Below are 22,348 nucleotides of genomic sequence, written 5' to 3' on the forward strand. Positions count from 1 at the left end.
TTCCTTGAAGGAAGAGGTTTTGCATGGTATAAGTTTGGATTCACCCCCACCACAACTAAATACTGATGCAGAAGGCTTCCTATACTACAACGACAAACTTTACATACCACCTACCATACGCACCAAGATCTTGGAATTATCGCATGATGTGCCTATGGCAGGACATAGACTCTTAATCTGATTACCAGGCAATTCTGGTGGCCTGACATGAAAACATCTATACAAAAATTCGTCTCTTCATGCAATGTCTGTGCCAGGTCCAAAATTGACACTACGAGACCATCCGGTCTACTATGCAGTCTACCAATACCCCAAACTCCATGGGAAGTTGTGTCCTTGGACTTTATAGTGGAATTGCCTCCTTCCAAAGGATTTAATACCATCTTAGTGTCAGTGGACCATCTGACAAAAATGGCACATTTCATTGCTATTCGCAGACTACCTTCGTCCAAACAAACGGCAGAACTCCTGATGAAACATGTCTTTAAGTTACATGGTATCCCAAAAACTCTTCTGTCTGACCGTGGATCACAATTTATTTCCAAGTTCTGGCAAGAACTATGTCACATACTACGGATCGAGCGGAAGCTCACTTCTCCTTACCATCCGCAGACCAACGGACAGACTGAAAGAGTCAACCAATGCATCGAGCAATATTTACGTTGTTACACTTCTAACCAACAGGATGATTGGGTGGATCTTCTCCCTCTGGCAGAATTTGCCTACAACAACGCAACCCACAGTACGACCAAGCAGAGTCCGTTCTACTTGAACTATGGGTTTCATCCCTCTATTCTTCCACCACGCATCCTTCCTTCAAATAACCCAGTAGCCTCAGACTATCTTACCCAAATAAAGGACTCTCTGGGTTTGCTTAATACTACCATTGCACACGCTCATAGTCAACAAAAGAAGTACGATGATCTTCGCAGAAGACCTTCTCCTCAGTACGCTATCGAGGAACCTCGTTTGGCTTTAAAAAAAAAAAATTTAAGACTGAAAATCCCTAGCAAAAAGCTTGGACCTCTGTTCTTGGGACCTTTCCCAATCAAGAAACTTATTGGAAAAGCTGCAGTACAGCTTACATTGCCAATAGACCTCAAAATACATCCCATTTTCCATGTGTCGCTACTGAAGCCCCATGTTCCTGACCAAGGAATAAGGCCTACTATCCCACCTCCTCCTCCTGTACAAGTTGAAGGTGGAGAAGAATATGAGATAAAAGAGATTCTGGATTCTCGTATCCACAGAGGAAGACTTCAGTACTTGGTTCGATGGAAGAACTATGGGCCCCAAGACGACACCTGGCTAAACACCTCTGACATACATGCCTCTAGATTAATCCGCAATTTTCATGCGAAGTACCCAGACAAACCAGCTCCAGAGGCCTTCAGGAGCCGGCCTTAAGGGGGGGGTACTGTAATGTTCTGGTACCTTTGGGTACCCTAATTACTCTTTCATAAGTGTATGCGCCCCACCATTCTCTTTTGGTAAGGTGCGCATACACCTTTAAGACTGATGCTGTCATCACTGAGCGCCGGACTGGATGGCTATTTAGATCGCCGGCTCTCACTCACATGTGTTCGTTCAAACTGCTTTGTGCCTTGATGCTAACCTGTCTTGAAGCTCTCATGCTTGCAAGCATACCTCGCTGTCGGAACCACGCTGCGCTGATCCCTGTATCCCGCTACCGGATCATCCTCTATTGCCGAACCTCTCCTCTGCTACATTGCTATTAGTGATAAGTACCCCACAGGGGAAACCTCTATAACTTTCATACTAAAGCTTACACTATCTAGCTCTGCATACTAAGGACTATTACTACATCTGCATTATCTAAGATTGCTAGCTCTTGAGCCTACTACCACCTGTTCTTGCACTGGGTTGATCTCTCTTGTATGTCCACCTGCTACTCTGTCATCTGCTACCATACATGATTGTTAAACCTATCTGCATCCCATCTGCTACTATCTTACTTTCAAGAACATTTCCTTTCAAGTGTCTGTCATCTACCATCTCTACCCAACCTGTCTCTTCAGCCTATCATCACTGTGTTACTATATACATAAGTCACTCTAGGAAACATCTTATTGAGTGTGTGTATTTACTTGCTGAATTGAGATCATCCACACATGATGAGTCATTGGGAGTTGGGATTGGTGTCTCAGCGTTTCTCTACATGACTACTGAAGTGGAATATTTCTGCAGCTGAAAATCCACATCATACATAAAACGCAGGAGCGTTACATTCTATTGTATTCAAATGTATTCTATTTGAAATTTCAATTTCAGAAGATGGTTATTTACTTTATATTTTACTATATTCTATTTTCTATTATATTCCTCAATTGTCTATTCTATTTTGTTCTGTTTGATTCTATTCTTTTATTTTCTATTCTATCCCTTTGTTTTCTATATATTTTTTTTATATTCTTTTATTTTCTGTTCTGTTTTACTCTATTATATTCTACTTTATTTTTTTTTTCAATTATATTCTATTATTTTCTATTCTATTTATTTCTATTCCATTCCTTTAGCATCTATTCTATTTTATTCTCCTCAGAAATTAGAAAACTATTAAAATTAGTTTTGTAAACTATTCAAATTAAATTTGAAAAATATTTAAATTTCATCAGAAAAGTATTCAAATTTAAATATCATCCAAAATGTTGTTTCGTTAATTCGGATTTGTTTAAATTTGTTACGGAATTTTTGATGCATACGAATTTCAGAATAATGAAAATTTCATCCAAATTTCAATGCAGAATGAAATGAACCATGGCGCACATGTCTAGAAACAATACAATACAATGACTGAGCTGTGACAAATACAGTTGTTTCTGTGTGTATTTGTCACAGGTCACTCACTGTGACACTGTGTAGAACTTTATGTACTGTGTCTTCTTTGAGGTGATCGTATTCTTACACCAGCCATTCATTGTCTTGTAATACTAACCTTCAAATAAAATATTGCAATTTTGCTTTTATTGCACACTACATTTACATAGTGCAGACTATCAGTGCCCATCAATGCCCATCAGTGCTGCCTCACCAGTGTCCATCAGTGCAGCTTATCAGTGCCCATCAGTGCACCTTATCAGTGCCCATCAGTACAGCCTCATCAGCGCACATCAGTGAAGGAGAAAAATTATCTGCACATTTAAATACCAATTTATTTAGCAAAAAACAAAAACGAGTGGTGAATAAGTACCATCAAAAGAAAGCTCTTTTTGTGTGAAAAAAAAATGATAAAAAAATTCATACGGGTACAGTGTTGCATGACCGCGCAATTGTCATTCAAAGTGCGACAGCGATGAACGCTGAAAATTGGCCTGGGCAGGAAGGGGGTAAGAGTGCCCAGTAGGCAAGTGGTTAATTAGGATCATTTTTTTTCTTTATTTTTACAGTTACTTCTTGGATTGAAATGTATTATATAAATCAAAGGTATTATACCAAAATGTTTAGCAGGAGATCTTGGAGTTCCGAACGAGGTTGTGCCACTGACAGCATTTGTGCATTTGACATAGAAAAAATCTATATAGGCAATGTAACAAAGACGACAACATACACGTGCACCGATGGGAATGAAGGAAGTTCTGACTACCCCACTACTCTGATCCTTTGTTTTATTGCTCATATTTTGCTCTATGCATTTATGTTTTAAAAATGACACAAGTCATATTAAAGAAATAAAATCTTGATTTTAGCATGCCGATTCGTAAATTATAAGGAAATTACAATTCTTTCTTGATTTATTTTGTTTATATCTAAACCACAGACTCTCTATTTGTCCTGGTGACACCAAATCTGACTTTGAAATCGCATATCTTCGAAAGCCGCAGGTTATTGCAATTTCCGGTGCAACTTGGCTGAAAACTGTGTGACTTCATGCACAGATGTCTATGCAAGTTGAACCTGAAGTCACAAAAAATAGTGCAGGCACTTTTTCGTAATTCAGTAATGCACCGTGTAACGGAAACGAGATCCATGCTGTGCTTGTGGGCTTCCATCAGTATACGGCTTCCTCCCAGTCTGGAATTAGATATCAAATCCTAGCTGCTTCCATACAAAGCTAGCCAACAACTTAGCTTGTACAAGTTAAGGAACCTTCTCTTTTATTAAAGTTTTACACTCAATTTATACACACATGAGCACATCCCCCTCCCAATCAAATTACCCCATCAGGTCAGGGGGGTTGCTTGATTACATTATCATATGCAGATGAAATTATGTACAGAAATAGAATTAACCTGAACTAATTATATAGCCATCTGGACAGACACAGGGCGGGGCAACTACATTCTATAACCTGACACACAGGTATATTCAACTTCCCAACAGTAGACAATCTTTAGGAAGGGCTCCTGGAGAAAGCACAATTAACATGCTAATTAACTCAGCGCACTTAAGCCAGCCTGGAAGACCAGACTGCCAGCACCAAGGCTAAAACAAAATACAAAATTACACATTATCCTAAGTATAAACACAGAGTAAATCGGCATAATTACAATGTGTGGAAGACAGGTTGCCTAGCTGATGATAATGATTCTGACTATGTCAAGCCTTATGGTAATAGGCAGCTAGGCTTAGTGTCCCAGAGTCTTTAAATATTCTTTGAGATATATTGTTGACAAATATTACTGTCCCATTTGAGTAATCCAAACCATTAAGTATCTGTCTTTCACTCCCAGTGACGGTGAGTTCCATCACACACAGCAAAGTCCAAGTTGTACCAATTCAAACAGTTCCAATAGGGTGCGACTTGTCGTGTGAATTGGACCTGTAATATCGCATGACAAGTCGCACCGGTGTGAATTGGGGGCTAAGTGTGAAAGAAAATCCCAACATTTTGGGTTGACACCAGAACAGGAATGGAGAAAAAAATATTCCCATGGGGATTCCTTCGCTTTGGAGGGAAATCCTCTGACTTCCTGTTTTGGCTACGGGAGAAGAAGTGAAAGGAAATCTCCTCAATAGGACACAGATAAAAAAAAAAATGCTGACATGAGTTATTTTTATTCATCAAAAATAACAAAATAAAAAAGTTTTGCCATTAGTTCTACTCAGGGTTTTTTTTTTTTTTTAGCGGGAACACAGGGGAAGGCGGTTCCGGCACCTCCAGCACTGAATGTAATAACAAGGGGTGCTGGGGTGTGCTGAATAATCTATTGATGCTGACTGCTGGGGATCTATTGTTTCTACAGTGAATCTGTTTTTGCATGGTGGAGGTCTATTATTGTTCCTGAGGGGTGCTTATGTTGCTGGTGGGGTGGTGCTGAAGGGGGTCTACTGTTGAGGGAGGGATCTATCATTTCTCGCGGTTGGGGATCTATTGTTGCTGGGGGGGTGAATCTATTTGTGTGTGGCTGTCTATTGCTGCCGGGGAGGTCTATTGTTGCTGGTAGGTGGAGCTATTGTTTTTGGTTGCGCTTATGTTGCTGGGGGGGGGGGGGGAATTGTTGCTGGAAAGGATCTTTTGTTGAGGGAGTGGTCTATTGTGGCTGGCTGCTAAGGGATGATGCTGGGAAATCTGTTGTTGCTACTGGGGTCTTTTGTTGTTAAGGATCATTGATGTTGAGGGAGTCTATTGTCCTGGGGGAATCTATTGTTGCTGGGAAGGGTCTATTGCTGCAGGGGATATACTGTACTGCTTTTCTTGTTATTAACAAGTTCCATTAAAATTACTTATCACATCAAAATGATACTTAGTGCTGTAGTCTCTAAAAGGGGTGGTACTGTGAAGTGGGTAGGGGGTGGAACCAAGAGATGTTGCTCAGAGGTTGGTAGGGGGAGGAACCAAGAAATGTTGCTCAGAGATGGGTAGGGGGAGGAACCAAGAGATGTTGTTTAGAGGTGGGTAGGAGGTGGAACTAAGGGATGTTGCTCAGAGGTGGGTAGGGGGTGGAACCAAGGGATATTGCTCAGAGGTGGGTAGGAGGTGGAACCAAGGGATGTTGCTCAGAGGTGGGTAGGGGGTGGAACCAAGGGATATTGCTCAGAGGTGGGTAGGAGATGGAACCAAGGGATGTTGCTCAGAGGTGGGTTAGGGGGTGGAACCAAGGGATGTTTCTCAGAGGTGGGTTAGGGGGTGGAACCAAGGGATGTTGCTCAGAGATGGGTAGGGGGAGGAACCAAGAGATGTTGTTTAGAGGTGGGTAGGGGGAGGAACCAAGGGATGTTGCTCAGAGGTGGGTAGGGGGAGCAACCAAGGGATGTTGCTCAGAGGTAGGTAGGGGGGTGGAGACAAGAAGTGACTAAGAAGGGGGGGGGGGTCCTGCACATATTCTCTGGAAATAAAATCCCTGGTTCTACTGTAAATGATCTTCACAGATGTTTGCAAGTTTATATATTGATCTTTCATGTTACAGCTGTTGAAGGGGTCTTTTGTTGTTGAGGTCCATTGATATTGGGGGGGGGGGTCTATTGTTGCTGGGGGAATCTATTGTTGCTGGGAAGGGTCTATTGCTGCAGGGGATCTACTGTATTGCTTTTCTTGTTAGTAACAAATTCTGTACAATTTACTTATAACCACAAAATGAAACTTAGTTCTGTAGTCTCTAAAAGGGGTGGTACTGGTAGTTAGGCAGGGGGTGGAACCAAGAGATATTGCTCAGTGGTGGGTAGGGGGTGGGACCAAGGGATGTTGCTCAGAGGTGGGTAGGGGGTGGAACCAAGGGATATTGCTCAGAGGTGGGTAGGAGGTGGAACTAAGGGATGTTGCTCAGAGGTGGGTAGGGGGTGGAACCAAGGGATATTGCTCAGAGGTGGGTAGGAGGTGGAACCAAGGGATGTTGCTCAGAGGTGGGTAGGGGGTGGAACCAAGGGATATTGCTCAGAGGTGGGTAGGAGATGGAACCAAGGGATGTTGCTCAGAGGTGGGTTAGGGGGTGGAACCAAGGGATGTTTCTCAGAGGTGGGTTAGGGGGTGGAACCAAGGGATGTTGCTCAGAGATGGGTAGGGGGAGGAACCAAGAGATGTTGTTTAGAGGTGGGTAGGGGGAGGAACCAAATGATGTTGCTCAGAGGTGGGTAGGGGGAGCAACCAAGGGATGTTGCTCAGAGGTAGGTAGGGGGTGGAGACAAGAAGTGACTAAGAAGGGGGGGGTCCTGCACATATTCTCTGGAAATAAAATCCCTGGTTCTACTGTAAATGATCTTCACAAATGTTTGCAAGTTTATATATTGATCTTTTATGTTACAGCTGTTGAAGGGGTCTTTTGTTGTTGAGGTCCATTGATATTGGGGGGGGGTCTATTGTTGCTGGGGGAATCTATTGTTGCTGGGAAGGGTCTATTGCTGCAGGGGATCTACTGTATTGCTTTTCTTGTTAGTAACAAATTCTGTACAATTTACTTATAACCACAAAATGAAACTTAGTTCTGTAGTCTCTAAAAGGGGTGGTACTGGTAGTTAGGCAGGGGTTGGAACCAAGAGATATTGCTCAGTGGTGGGTAGGGGGTGGAACCAAGAGATGTTGCTCAGAGGTGGGTAGGGGGTGGGACCAAGGGATGTTGCTCAGAGGTGGGTAGGGGGTGGAACCAAGGGATATTGCTCAGAGGTGGGTAGGAGGTGGAACTAAGGGATGTTGCTCAGAGGTGGGTAGGGGGTGGAACCAAGGGATATTGCTCAGAGGTGGGTAGGAGGTGGAACCAAGGCATGTTGCTCAGAGGTGGGTAGGGGGTGGAACCAAGGGATGTTGCTCAGAGGTGGGTAGGCTGCGGAACCAAGGGATGTTGCTCAGAGGTAGGTAGGGTGGCAGAGACAATAAGTGACTCAGAAAGAGAGAGTTCCTGCACCTATTCTCTCAGGAATAAAAGCCCTGGTTCTACTGTAACTGATCTTCACAAATGTTTGCAAGTTTATATATTGATCTTTTATGTAACAGCAGCTACTCGCTTTTGTGCTTTCTCTCCCTAACTGAAGCATCATGCAGAGCTATATGAAATAAAGGGCAAGGAGGATTTTATTTTTCCTTAACTGTGTGTTCATAATTTAATAGTAGGGGGCCTAATTCACAATACAGAAATGTCTCAGTGGATGTGCTGGACAACTGACTTAATTGCACCACCTGTTGGGTGCATATGGTAAAGATCAAAAGTTTATAGGGAATGTGAATATTTGCTAAACTCAGAAGAAACAATTAAAACCCTTCTTATATTTTATTGTATTGAATTGTACTGTCTCCCTTTATATTGTAAACATTGCGCAAACTGTTGGCACTATATAAATGCTGTATGATAATAATAATAATAATAATAATAATAATAATAAAAAAAAAATGTAAACAAAAATTGTTTGTGTTTCCTCCCTATGTATAAATGAAGAAAATATGTATAAAAGCATGTCCTTCAAATAAGAAGGTAAAGCACGAGTTAATGGAACTTAACCTCTTCAGCTCCGGAAGGTTTTACCCCCTTAATGACCAGGCCATTTTTTGCGATTCGGCACTGCGTTACTTTAACTGACAATTGTGCAGTCGTACCCAAATACAACTGATGTCCTTTTTTCCCCCACAAATAGAACTTTCTTTTGGTGGTATTTGATCACCGCTGCGATTTTTAGTTTTTGCGCTATAAACAAACAAAACATTTAAAAAAAAAAATGTTTTACTTTCTGCTATAACATTCCCAAAATAATTTTTTTTTTATCAGTTTAGGCCAATTTGTATTCTGCTAAATATTTTTGGTAAAAAAATCCCAAAAAACTTATATTAATTGGTTTGCGCAAAAGTTATAGCGTTTGAAAACTATGGGATAGATTTTTGGACTTTTTATTTTATTTTCATTTTTATTAGTAATGGCGGCGATCAGCGATTTTTAGGGGGACTGCGAAATTGTGGCGGGCAGATCTGACACTGACACTTTTTGGGGACGAGTGACTCCAATACAGTCATCAGTGCTAAATAATATGCACTGTTACTGTATAAATGACAGGGAAGGGGTTAATACTGAGGGTGATCAAGAGGTTAAGTGTGAGCCTAATTGTGCTTACTAACTGTGGGGAGGAGGGGCTCTGTAAAAGGCACACAGAGAACGGTGTTTCAGCTTACCTGAGAGCTGGAGACTACAGGACTGGTTTGGCTGACATTTGATATCATATTTGTTTTTTACAACTTGTCTTATTAAAATTTCATGGTTCAGCTTAATACTCTCTTGCCAATAATTGATACAACATTTTCCAATATGCACACCATAGTGCGCCATCCTTCTATAGTTTTGACAGCTTACCTGACACACATAGGGATGTGTATATCAGGTGCGCTAATCAATGAGGTGATGATTGAAATAAAATCTCTTGCAAGGTGCAAACAAGGGAAGGGTTTTAAACAAACCAACCGTGTACTGTAAACATCAAAAGAAAATGAAGGTGTACAACAAAATGTGCTTGTAACATTGGAAGGGATACATAAAACACAAACATTAAACCACAGCAATCACAGTGAAAACACCAATGTGTCTCAGGTGTGCATGGTGATGTATAAAGTCCCAAATGGTATGCAAAAATAGTCCAATTAAATTTGTTGTGATGAAGCCTTTAAACAAAAGAGGTGAAGATCACGTGACTAAATTCAATGTCCCACCACCAGCGTAGCTTCTTACCAGAAAGATGAGAATTTAGGGCATATACTGTATATAAATGATTCCGCTCCAGAGATCAAACACCAAAAAGGTTGAGAAGATGTGACCCCTAACACCAACCAAGAGGGGTAGAGATGTTGAGCCTCTTACCAAATCAATGAATGGGTAGAGCTATGAATCAACAGACACTTCTCCCTTTCAACACGGTAGATAATGGGTCGGTCTCTGGTGGGTATTCACTGTTCTTAGCCTCAGTATAAGTGGGGAAAGAAAGGAATCGCCAATGGTGCATTATCTTTTAACATTTTATTGAATGTAAAGAATCACACTTACATTTAGATGAGAAAATGCTCGCATTGAAATCACCCTATGCAGAACACAGATGACGGCGGCTGCCTGCAGTGCAAACCGCCGTGTGACGTTGTGTGTGATGACGCGGCACCTCCTCTCTAACGCGTTTCCTCCCGATTGGGCATCAACTGAGATAGGAGGGGAGCCCGCGTCATCACTGCCGCCATTTTTATAGCTTGATGGGAAAGTGTTTCCGGTGTCTGCAAAGGAGGTACCTGTCATTACTGGTTGATATGCCAGCGCTCTCAAACCATTATAATGCCAGGTGATTTTTGCATATTTTTCAATGAAATGGAGCATTAAAGAAAAGTTTCTTAATAAAAGTTCCACGATCTTTATTTTAATTAAAAACAGATTATATGCATACCGGACCGAGTAAATACTTCCGCCGGAAGCACTACCTCTGATCTGATATGTGTACTGGAATAAGTGAACACTTCCGCCGGACGCACCGCCTCTCATTGGATGTGTGTGCCGGAGTAGGTGAACACTTCCGCCGGAAGTACTACCTCTGCTATAATAGCTTTGTCTTTGGACACCGATTGGCTGGTTGCATTCCAGCACCAATTGGATGAGGGCAAAGACACTTGTGGAAACCTAACAGTTCCCGTGTCTGCAAAGGAAGTCCATAGCCTTGAGTGTTAGAATAATGTCTTTCTTGGGCATTTGTTGTGTGACTTATCCCCAATGGTGCGGGATTACAATTTTAATGTAAAATGAATTCTAGTTTATTAAAAATTTAAAATACAAGGTAATGTGAAATTGGGAAGTTTTAGGACCGGGACAAATGCAAATTTACCACCAGAAGCACTTTCCTACATCACATTAAATTAATTAAAATTCATCTTATTAAAACAACGTTAAAAACAATAAAATATAATAAAAATATCATAAAAATTGATAAATAAGAGTTTAATTGGGAAATTTCATAATAATGGAGTGACAAGGCTCATTACCTGACACACATGATCTCTGTGTGCCTGAGTGACAGGAGAGCTGCCTGCTTTGTTTACATAGGCAGACGGCTCTTCTGTTAATTTTTTGTGAAGACTGCGGGAGGCCTGTGACGATTGAGCCCGCTCCTCTCGCAGTCTGGCTCCCGCTGTGTCTAATCACCGCCGAGACTGTGTGCACATAATCACGTACATGTACGTGATTATGCGCAGCTGAGCCGTCCTGCCGCAGTAATTCTGCGTGGGATGGTCAGCAAGGGGTTAAAGGGTATCTGGGGTAATGGGGGAAAAAATAGCAAATAAAGAAAATATAATATATAACGTATACATTTGCGACCCAAGTCATGTTATAATTGAATGATATTAAAAATGATCTTTCCTTTTCAATCTGCAGCAGCTGTAATTTTCTGTAAAGTGCCCTGGATTTTGTGTTCTGGACTCCTTTAAATAAGAGTAAATAAGAGTTTTTATTTTTCTTACTAATAACCACAATGGCGGCAGATTAAAGCAGGTCAAACCAATCAGTTTGTTCAGATGTCTTGGAGGCCAGAAGAGAGATCTGGGGTCTAACAGATCCCAGATCTCTCCATAATCCATGCGATCACAGGGGATGTTATTAATCCCTTTGTAATAGCAATAAAGTTGATAAAAAAAAAAAATTATAGGTACATTGTTGAAAAAAAAACTGAATAAAATCATAAATGTAAATATTTTTATTCAAAGCGCTACTGTCCCCCCGTGCTTATGCACAAAGGCGAATGCACATGTTGCTCCATCATGCATATGGAAACGGCGATCGTACTACACATGTGTATGGGTATCACCACGAACAGAAGAGGGAGAGTAAGAATTCTAGCACCAGAGCTTCTGTGTAATTCTAAACTGGAAACCTATAATGGCTTTGAACCACTTCCATACCGGGTCTATTCTGGCACTCCTCTCATACATGTTAAAATCTTTTTTTTTTGCTAGAAAATTACTCAGAACCCCCAAATATTATATATGTTTTTTTTTTTAGCATAGATTCTAGGGAATAAAATGGCGGCTCTCGCAACTTTTTATGTCACACGGTATTTGTGCAGCAATTTCTTCAATCGTGTTTTTTTTTTTTTTTAGAAAAAAAAAAAAAAGTTTAATGAATTAAAAAAAAATAAATAAAAAATAAAATTTGCAAAATTTTTTATATAATGTAAAAGATGATGTTACACCAAGTAAAAAGATGCCTAGCATTAAAATTGCGCATACTCGTGGAATGGGGACAAACTTCTGTACCTTAAAATCTCCATAGGCGACGCTTTAAAAATGTTTACAGTTTAATGTTTAGAGTTACAGAGGAGGTCTTGGGTTAGAATTGTTAACGTTCACGGTGATACCTCACATGTGTGGTTTGAATGCTGTTTACATATGCAGGAGCGACTTACGTATGCGTTCACTTCTGTGTGCAAGAACGGGGGAACAGGGCACTTTAATTTATTTTTTATTGTTTATTTTATTTTTATTTTTACGCTTTCCCTTTAATTTTTTTTTTTATTTATTTTATTCCTATTACAAGAAATGTAAACATCCTTTTGTAATAGGAATAGGGTATGACTCTTTATGGAGAGATGTGGGGTTTATAAGACACCACATCTCTCCTCTAGGCAGGAAAGATTAAGATTAAAAAAATAATAATAATTATCTCGGCCTTTCCAGCCGAGTACAAGGCAGTGTTTACAACTGCTGGGCAGGAGGTGACATCATAATGTCACACCCGGGCCTCCGAAGGTCATAGAGACTGCCAGGGAATATCTGGTCCTCAGTATTTTCTGTGGTGAACTTCTGCCGTCGGCGGATTCCTTCTCCAGCTCACAGATTGCACGGGAGAGCCAGTAGAAGCACCAGAGGGTGGCAGGAGGGGGGACGTCTCCTCCTGCCACCTGTAAAAAGGATCAAGCGGCTGAATTGCCTCTATGATTGTTTTAACAGTGCAGGGAATTTCTGAAAAAGATGATCTCTGAATGCTTGTAGCTGCACCCATCATTCAGATATCTCCACTCAAAGTCCAGGATGCATATGACGGCCTTAGGCGGCAAGTGGTTAAAATGTCGCCTATGGAGATTTTTTATATAACCACTTACCGCAAAGTGACGTATGGGTACGTCGGCTGACTTTGCAGGGTTATACCGGGATGATGCCTCTAGCTAGAGGCATCATCCCGGTTCTGTTGTTTAGAGCCGGCGGTCGGCTTTCCGGCGGTAATGACCGATGTGGCTCGGGAGCTGCTCAATCGTTACCCCGGCGAGTGGGATGGGACGCCCCCCCCCCTCCCGCCACCTTCCGCGGCTCTGCCCGGGTCTCCCGTCCCACCGGGAGACCAGAGCAAACGGCTTTGATCGGGTTTACGATGACGTAACCCGGAGGTGGCGTCCATGACGTCACGTCCGGGTCACACTGCTTCTAAAGGCGGCAGATTAAAAAAACAAGTGTATTCAAAAATGCAGTTTTCCGCGTTTTGAATACATAAAAAAGTTTAGTGGAGGGGGTTGGGGTCTTTTAGACCCTCGATCCCTCCATAAAGAGTACCTGTCACTGCATATTGGTGTCACAAGGGATGCTTACATTGCTTGTGACAGCAATAAAAGTGATCAGATTTTTTTATTTTTTTTTTTAAACCTGTGTTAAAGTTAAAAAAAATAAAAATAAATAGGGGAAAAAAATTTTTAGCCGCCCCCGTGGCCGTTAGCTTGCGCACGAAAGAAAACGTATACGGAAGTCGAGCCGCGAATGAAATCACTGTTCAAACCACACATATGAGGTATCGCCGTGATCGCTGGAGCGTGAGCAATAATTAAAAAAAAAGAGCTATACTCTAACTCTAAACTGGTAACCATTAAAAAAATTTAAAGCGTCGCCTATTGAGATTTGTATTGACCGTATTTTGTCGCCATTCAACGGGTGTGCGCAATTTTAAACCGTAACATGTTGGATATCTATTTACTCGGCGTGACATCATATTTCACAATATAGAAAAAAATGTGCTAACTTTACTGTTTAGTTTTCTTTAAATGCAGTGAAATGTAATTTTTCATAATTTTTCCAAAAAAATGGCATTTTTAACCACTTGCCGACTGCCTAACGCCGATCTACGTCGGCAGTCAGCCCCACACAGGCAAAGTGACGTAGGGCTACGTCACTAGCTTGTGAGGGTCTAGGGAGCGAGCGCGCGCCCCCGGAGGCGCGCTCCCGCTCCCGCGTGGTCACGGACCCCCCCGCGCGTGTGACCAGCGGACCCGATGTCCACCGGTCACTCGGCGATCGGGGGGGGAGAGGGAGAATGTCAGGCAGCTTGTGTAAACAAGCTGCCTGTCATTCTCCTCGCTGTAAAGACACTGATAAAACGGATCTAGTATGTAGATCCGTTGATCAGTGTCCTTACAGCTCAAGCCACAGCCAATCACAGTAGAAAGCACGCCCCTAGGGATACACACAGCCCCTCCCTTCCAAATAAAGTTAACCCCTTCACAACCAGTGTATTTTTACAGTAACAGTGCATATGTATAGCACTGATTACTGTAGAAATGTCACTGGTAACCCCAAAAGTGTCACAAATGTCAGTCAAGGGTCCGATCTGTCCGCCCCAATGTCGCAGTACCGCAAAAAAAAAATCGCAGATCGCCGCCATTACGCATTAAAAAAAACAACAAAAATGACAAAAATCTTTCCCTTTGTTAGTAAACAAGATAACTTTTGCGCAAACCAATCAAAATACGCTTTTTGCGATTTTTTTTACCAAACATATGTAGCATAAAACAAATTGGCTGAAAATTTTAAAAAATTTTGATTTTTACTTTTTTTTGGGGGGAATTTCATATAAAAAAATGTGAAAAATATTGTTATTTTTGCAAAATTGACGCTCTTTTTTTGTTTATAGCGCGTGATCAAAAAATCGCACAGGTGATCAAATACCACCAAAAGAAAGCTCTGTTTGTGGGAAAAAAAGGACGTCAAATTCGTTTAGGTACAGCGTCGCACGACCGCGCAATTGTCCGTTAAAGTCACGCAGTGCCGAATCGCAAAATACCCCCTGGTCAGGAAGGGGGTAAAATCTTCCGGGGCTTAAGTGGTTAAAGACCGCTGCACAAATACCGCATGACAAAAAATATTGCAATGACCGCTATTTTATTCTCCAGAGTCTTTGCTAAAAAATATATATAATGTTTGGGGGTTCTAAGTAATTTTCTAGCAAAAAATACTTATTTTAACTTGTAAACAAAAAGTGTCAAAAATAGGCTTGGTGGGTAAGTGGTTAAAGAGAGACTCCAGGCTCCCCTCAAAAAATTTAAAGTCAGCAGCTACAAATACTGTAGCTGCTGACTTTTAATTTAGTGAAGGGATGGGAGGCTTTGAGACTTTAAACATACCCCTATTGTCACTTACAGTATCTTACAAAAGTGAGTACACCCCTCACATTATTATATCTTTTCATGTGACAACACTGAAGAAATGACACTTTGCTACAATGTAAAGTAGTGAGTGTACAGCTTGTATAACAGTGTAAATTTGCTGACCCTCAAAAAAACTCAACACACAGCCATTAATGTCTAAACCGCTGGCAACAAAAGTGATTACACCCCTAAGTGAACATGTCCAAATTGGGCCCAATTAGCCATTTTCCCTCCACAGTGTCATGTGTTACAAGGTCTCAGGTGTGAATGGGGAGCAGGTGTGTTAAATTTGGTGTTATCGCTCTCACTCTCTCATACTGGTCACTGGAAGTTCAACATGGCACCTCATGGCAAAGAACTCTTTGAGGATCTGAGAAAAAGGAATTGTTGCTCTACATAAAGATGGCCTAGGCTAAAAGAAGATTGCCAAGACCCTAAAACTAAGCTGCAGCACGGTGGCCAAGGCCATACAGTGATATAACAGGACAGGTTCCACTTAGAACAGGCCTCGCCATGGTCGGCCAAAGAAGTTGAGTTCACGTGCTCAACATCACAAAAAAGAATAGAGAAAGCAATGGATAAACAAAATAAACTATCACACTGACATTTTTCATAGGTACAGGACTGGTCAGATTTTACATGATACACACAGATATGTATTTATATTATATATACATTTGTTATTTATTTTTTTATATATACTGAACAAAATTATAAACACTTTTTTTTTGGCCCCCATTTTTCATGAGCTGAACTCAAAAATATAAGGCTGATCACGATTGGGCTCACATAGGTTTAATAGGGGTGGGGGGGGGGGGGCAAAGAAGGGTTTTCATCCTAATGCAGAGAACGCATTAAGATAAAAATCAGTAAGCCTTTAGAGCCACTTCAAATTGCAATAGTGGACCTTAGCCCAAGGTCAGATTTAGTACAAGCAAGGCAGGTACTGCAGTTCTCAAAAATGTATGCAAAGTGCATTTTGTGACACAGTTTAGAAGCTCCCCTTTTTTAGTTGTTGATAAAGTGGGACAATTTCTGTCTGAGACTCCATAATAGAGATTTTACCTTATTTCCTGTTCCTGATACAACTGTACATACAGGTGGAAGGGTTAGGGGGGTGTTGTTCCTCATTGCAGTAGTATCCCCATCCTAAATTTAGTGCTGCATGGCAGCACCATCTTAAGAACATTAAGGGGCCCTGGGTAATGCAGTGCACTGGGGCCCCGCCTACACAATCACCCATGAGAAAAAAAATGTAAATTATGGATAAGGCGATATTTATTGGTACAGCAGTGCCAGGCTAATGATAGCTTCCAAGTTGGGCGGCTGGGTCCGGTGAACACACACATGGACGGGAGTCAGACTCGACTGTCATGTGTGTGTCTGTTCCTGTGGAGGCGCACAGGCATTCCTACAGTTGTGGGCTCTCCCTCCACGGCCCAAGTGGCCTGCCAGAAGCACAGGGCCAACAGGCACTTGCCACCTGCTAAGATCGGCGGTGGGATGCACACAGGAATCAGGACTAATGCTTAGCTGGGGCTGGGTCGCTGAGCAGGTGGGGCCCCCTGGGAGAGTGGGGCCCCCGGGCAACTGCCCAGCATGCCCATTCGGTAAGATGGCCCTGCTGCTGGGCTGTAGTTAGCCTAAGCACAGATCAATAGATCTTCTCACAGGTTTTCCCTAAGCTCAAAGTTATTGTTTGATTACGCCTGCTGTGGGATGGGGTTTGGCTCCTTTCACACCTGGGCGTTTTTGTTGCAGGCGTTTATTGGGCATTTTTTGGGCATCTTTGGAGGCAGGCATAACATCTGAACTTCTGTATAGGAGTATATATACACACACACACACATATATATATATACACATACACACATATAGGTGTGAAAGGAGCCGAACCCCATCCCTGCAAATAATTTCATTAGCGCAGGGATGGGGTTCCGCTTCTTTCACACCTATATTTGTGTATGTGTATATATACATATATGTGTGTGTGTATATATACCCCTACACAGAAGTTCAGATGTCATGTCTGCCTCCAAAGACGTCCACAAAAAAGCCCAATAAACGCCTGAAACAAAAACGCCCAGGTGTGAAAGGAGCGGAGCCCCATCCCTGCGCTACTGCAATTCTAAGACAAATGATCTTTTTCCTCTGGCAGTCACCCTGACATGGATGAGTTTGGTCACCCTGGCATAGCAGTCAGAGTCAGTTCACCCTAAACTACACTACGGTCACCCTGACACTTAACACTTTCACTACCGAAACTATATTTTTGAATCTAACTTCAGTGGTATATAGTACCCTAACTACACTAGATATCCCTTTCCTCACACTAATAATGGCTAAATGACACTTTTGCAGCAGGAGCAACAGAACTGCTTCCATTCTCTTCCACAGCCCCTGTATTATAGTGCTAGAGATTTGGCGGGGCTATGTTATATACTGGGGGGCGTATTCACTAATGATTGGTCTCTGGACCCCCTAGTCACTCCAATCACATTCCTAGCATCCTCCTGCCCCCTCAATTGGCTTTTACTCACGTTTCTGGTCCAATCACGGGCTTTTAAAGCCCAGTTCCTGTCCCATTGCATTTTGGGCGGTTCTGGTTGCCGAATTCCGAACTTTTACCGCAAAAAGTTTGGAATTCGGCCGAATTTCGAACAGTCGACCCGAACCGTTCAATCATCCCTATTTGTTATTATTACTTGGTTGTTAATGTACCTATGTTTCCAGGTTTCATTGTACCCATTGTTGGCTGTCCCCCTCATTTAAAGTCCCACCCTTTATTTCTTTCCCACTTACCTAACACCTACCATTACCTCCTACTGCTCTGTTGTTTGTATGACAAGAATGGTAGCATGATTTTAGAGCATACTTCCAGATTTTAACTATGTATAATAAACATTGTTGTTTTTATCTACATTGTTTTTTGTGGGTATATTGTTGGGCACGCTTAGAATTCCCCATTTCCCCATATCTCTCTGATTGGGAGATCCAGGGACAATTTGCCTCTATACCTATTTATTTGTTTGGGGATTGGGCCTCTTCTTTTTTGAACAAACTCTCCCACCCACTACTCTCTGGTGCTACATGTTTTTTATGTTTTATTTTATTTTATTGGACCATTACAAGGCCCAACAGAAGCTCCTACCTTTCCTGTTTTGTCCAAAACAATTAAAAATATTTTGGCTGGAATTAATGTTTAATTGTGTCTTCTAGTCTGGAGGTCAGATTCATCCAGCATTTACCAGTGTTCCACACTCTTTTTGAAGTCCTCGATAGAGCTGAGGATCTCCACTGCAGTTTGCGAGCGCTTAGAGCAGCATTCTTAGTTTTTTACTACATGTCAGTAAATTTACCTTTCCTTGTCTGTCCATTCTCTACCTACTTTTGTTGCCATTTTAAGACACACTGTTCAACTTTTTTTAAAGAAGGCCAAATGAATAAAAAAGATTAAACACATTTAGTAGCCAAAATGATTGTAGTGCCTGATACAGACTCTGAATATATTGGGAAGCCATAAAGTGGATGGGTCGATCTTTATGGTACCCTATGCCGCAGACTATGTTGCTTTTGCAGTAATCCAGCAAAGGTTATACCTTGTACATATGGAAATAGCAAAGATCAATGCAACATTAAAGTTGATTAGGGAGAAAAGAAGGCAGGGCCATCAAAGTGGAGCATGTGAAAGTTTTTATTAGATGCAGCAAAGTGTCAAACTGGTTAAAAAGTGTTCACACTTCCGGTTCCGGCGCCGAATGCTGTGACCGCGTCCCTCCTCGGCTCCCGCGGTCGGACCACAAAAACAGCATATAAAACCCCCGCATCGCCTCATACGGGCAGACCGCTACTTCCCCGACCTCCGGGCACTATATCGGCTCCTATAAATCCATATTATGGACAAATTCCTGGAGAGAGGCGGCCCGCGCGCTCCGCCGGGTCCGCCGCAAATCGAGGCCCCGGCTTCGGCCTGTACCGCTGGAGCGGCGGATGCCGCTCAGATGGACACCCACGTCACTCAGACTTCCCCAGTGCCTTCTCTGGGGGACCCCCAGTCGGACCGCATAGCCCAAACGGTGGTGGCTCTCCTATCCCCCACCATATCCGCAGCAGTGCAGTCTGCAGTAGCAGCAGGCATGCAGGAGATTAAACACAAGCTTACAGAGCATTCCCACAGGCTGCAGGAAGTGGAATCCCGGGTAGCCAGTGTGGAAGAGGAGATATACAGCTCTCACAGCTTTGAGGAGACTCAGGACAAGACTAACCGTTTTATATTACAAAAATTGGAGGACTTGGAAAATCGAGCGCGCAGGAGTAACCTCAGGTTCATAGGGATACCGGAATCGGTGCCACCATCTGCCATTCCTGACCTGTGCTCTAAGAGAATTCCAGAGGCACTGGGCCTACAAGGTACCTGCGTTGTTGAACGAGCCCACCGCATGGGGATTCATTCCTCTGAGCGATCGACACCGCGACCGATTATCGCCAAATATCTGAACTACGCCGATAAGTCAGCGATTCTTCAAAAGTTCAGACAGGCCAAGTCTTTCCAGATCGATGGCACTAAAATACTGATCTTTGCGGATTACTCGGTCAAAGTGGCCAGAAAGAGAAAAGCTTTCCAGACGGTGTGCGCCAAGCTGCATCAAGCCCAGATCAAATTTACGCTGGCATACCCAGCTATCCTTCGACTGCGATCGCCTTCAGGCGAACAACTGGCTTTCCAAGACCCATCGGAAGCGGATTCTTTCATCAGCTCTCTCAACAAAGATGGCTCTAGTAACATGGACGTCAGGCTTCCCCCGGTCCAGCGATCTCTGGTCCCGAGGAGTCCTCGCAAGGAGTCACCCAAAAGACGTATCAGTGTCCACCAGTGCCACATATCAGTACCACGTATCAGTGCCACGTATCAGTGTCCACCAGTGCCACGTATCAGTGCCACGTATCAGTGTCCACCAGTGCCACGTATCAGTGCCAAGTATCAGTGTCCATCAGTGCCACATAGCAGTGCCACGTATCAATGCCACAAATCAGTGTCCACCAGTGCCACATATCAGTGCCACGTATCAGTGCCACGAATCAGTGTCCACCAGTGCCACGTATCAGTGCCACGTATCAGTGTCCACCAGTGCCACTCACACAGACCAGGCAGAGATAATGGTATATAGGAACTGTAGGCATGGCTGCAATGTGGGAAATACATGGTTAATTTTCCTTCTTCTTCCTGGAAAGTCGGATCACAAGTCACTTCAAATAAGATAAAGAGGCAACTCCCATTGAAGTCTATGGGACAAGTCGGATACAAGTCACCTCAAAGTAGTACAGGACCCTTTTCTGAAGTCGGAGCGACTTCAGTAGTGCCAATTAAGACGGCACTGATTGATTAACATTGCTTTTGTTATGTCAAGCGACTTGGGGCGACTTGAGGGCACACAAGTCGCCTCACAAGTCGCGGCAGTGTGAATGGACTCTTACAAAGTGAAAAAAATGCATGCTGGCCCCTCTAAAGGTCCCCAAAATACATAGCAGACTCTCGGGGGTGTCTGTGTGCTTTTTTTTCTCTAAAGAAGCTGGAAATGAAATGTTATTTGCTGGCAATTTTAGACTTTTTCTTTTGTAACTGTCAGCGTCACTGCAGATTTTCCTGTTCATCACAGAGACGCACCCCATCACAGGCAGGGGTACCCTTTATTTACTGTGGCTCAATCCTAAGGGTCTCACCAGCTTATATCAGGAAGGAACAGGCAGAATTTTACAGCTTCACTTTTATTAACTTAAACTGCATTCTCTTTAAAGCCTCCCTCTGCTAATTTACCTAACAACTGTCATCTCCCCTGCAGCTATATATATGTAAAGGCGAAGGTAAAAAGCCAGAGTATTGGTGTACTTTTTCTAGCCACGTAGGTCCCAAAGATTCATCTTCTTTTATAATAATGTTTCTTTTGGGATTATTTATCTTTGCAACCCTGGCAGAAACAGGTATGTGAAAGTGTGTGTGTGTGTGTGTGGATATCTATCTATCTATCTATCTATCTATCTATCTATCTATCTATCTATCTATCTATCTATCTATCTATCTATCTATCTATCTATCTATCTATCTATCTATCTATCTATCTATCTATCTATCTATCTATCTATCTATCTATCTATCTATCTATCTATCTATCTATCTATCTATCTATCCACACATACAGTATATACACACACATATATAGATATATACACACACACACACACACACACACATACATATATATATACATATACGTATATATTATTATTTCAAAATTTGTCTACTGTATATATTTTATTTATTTTTTTACATTTTATTTTGTTTTCTATTATTATGCTTTATAATACAATTTAGATTTTTTTTTTTTTTAATTTTTGCATTTCACTTGATATTTCTGGTTGTCATATTTCCTCAGAGGAGTTATTATAAATTCCAATTTTTTTAAATTATTATTTCCATTTTTATTTTTATTATTATGATACAGGATTTATAGCCAATAGCTTGCACAGAACTTTACAAAATAAAAATAGACAGTACGTCTACAATACTATTCAGTACAAGAGGGATCAAAGGTCCTGCTCATAAGAGCTCACTATCTAAAAGGGACAAATAATAAAAAAAAAAAAAAGGTGGTGACTGTGTGTTCAGAAGCTTAAAAAAAACTGATGGCTTAAAAAAGACCACGTGGTCCATTGAGTCTGTTTCTTTTATTTTTCCTTTATTATTTAGTTATATATATATATATATATATATATATATACACATATATATATAAAATATGTAAATATATATTTAAATATGTATCTAGATTGTAAGCTCTAACGAACAGGGCCCTGTAGTTCCTCCTGTTTTGTTTTGAATTGTACTGTAACTGTATTGTCTTCCCTCACATTGTAAAGCGCTGCGCAAACTGTTGGCGCTATGTAAATCCTGTATAATAATAAATATATATATGTGTGTGTGTGTGTGTGTGTGTGTGTATATATATATATATATATATATATATATATATATATATATATTTAT

This window comes from Pelophylax lessonae (genome assembly GCF_965119305.1).
Source record: "Pelophylax lessonae genome assembly, chromosome: 12".
Classification (NCBI taxonomy): domain Eukaryota; kingdom Metazoa; phylum Chordata; class Amphibia; order Anura; family Ranidae; genus Pelophylax; species Pelophylax lessonae.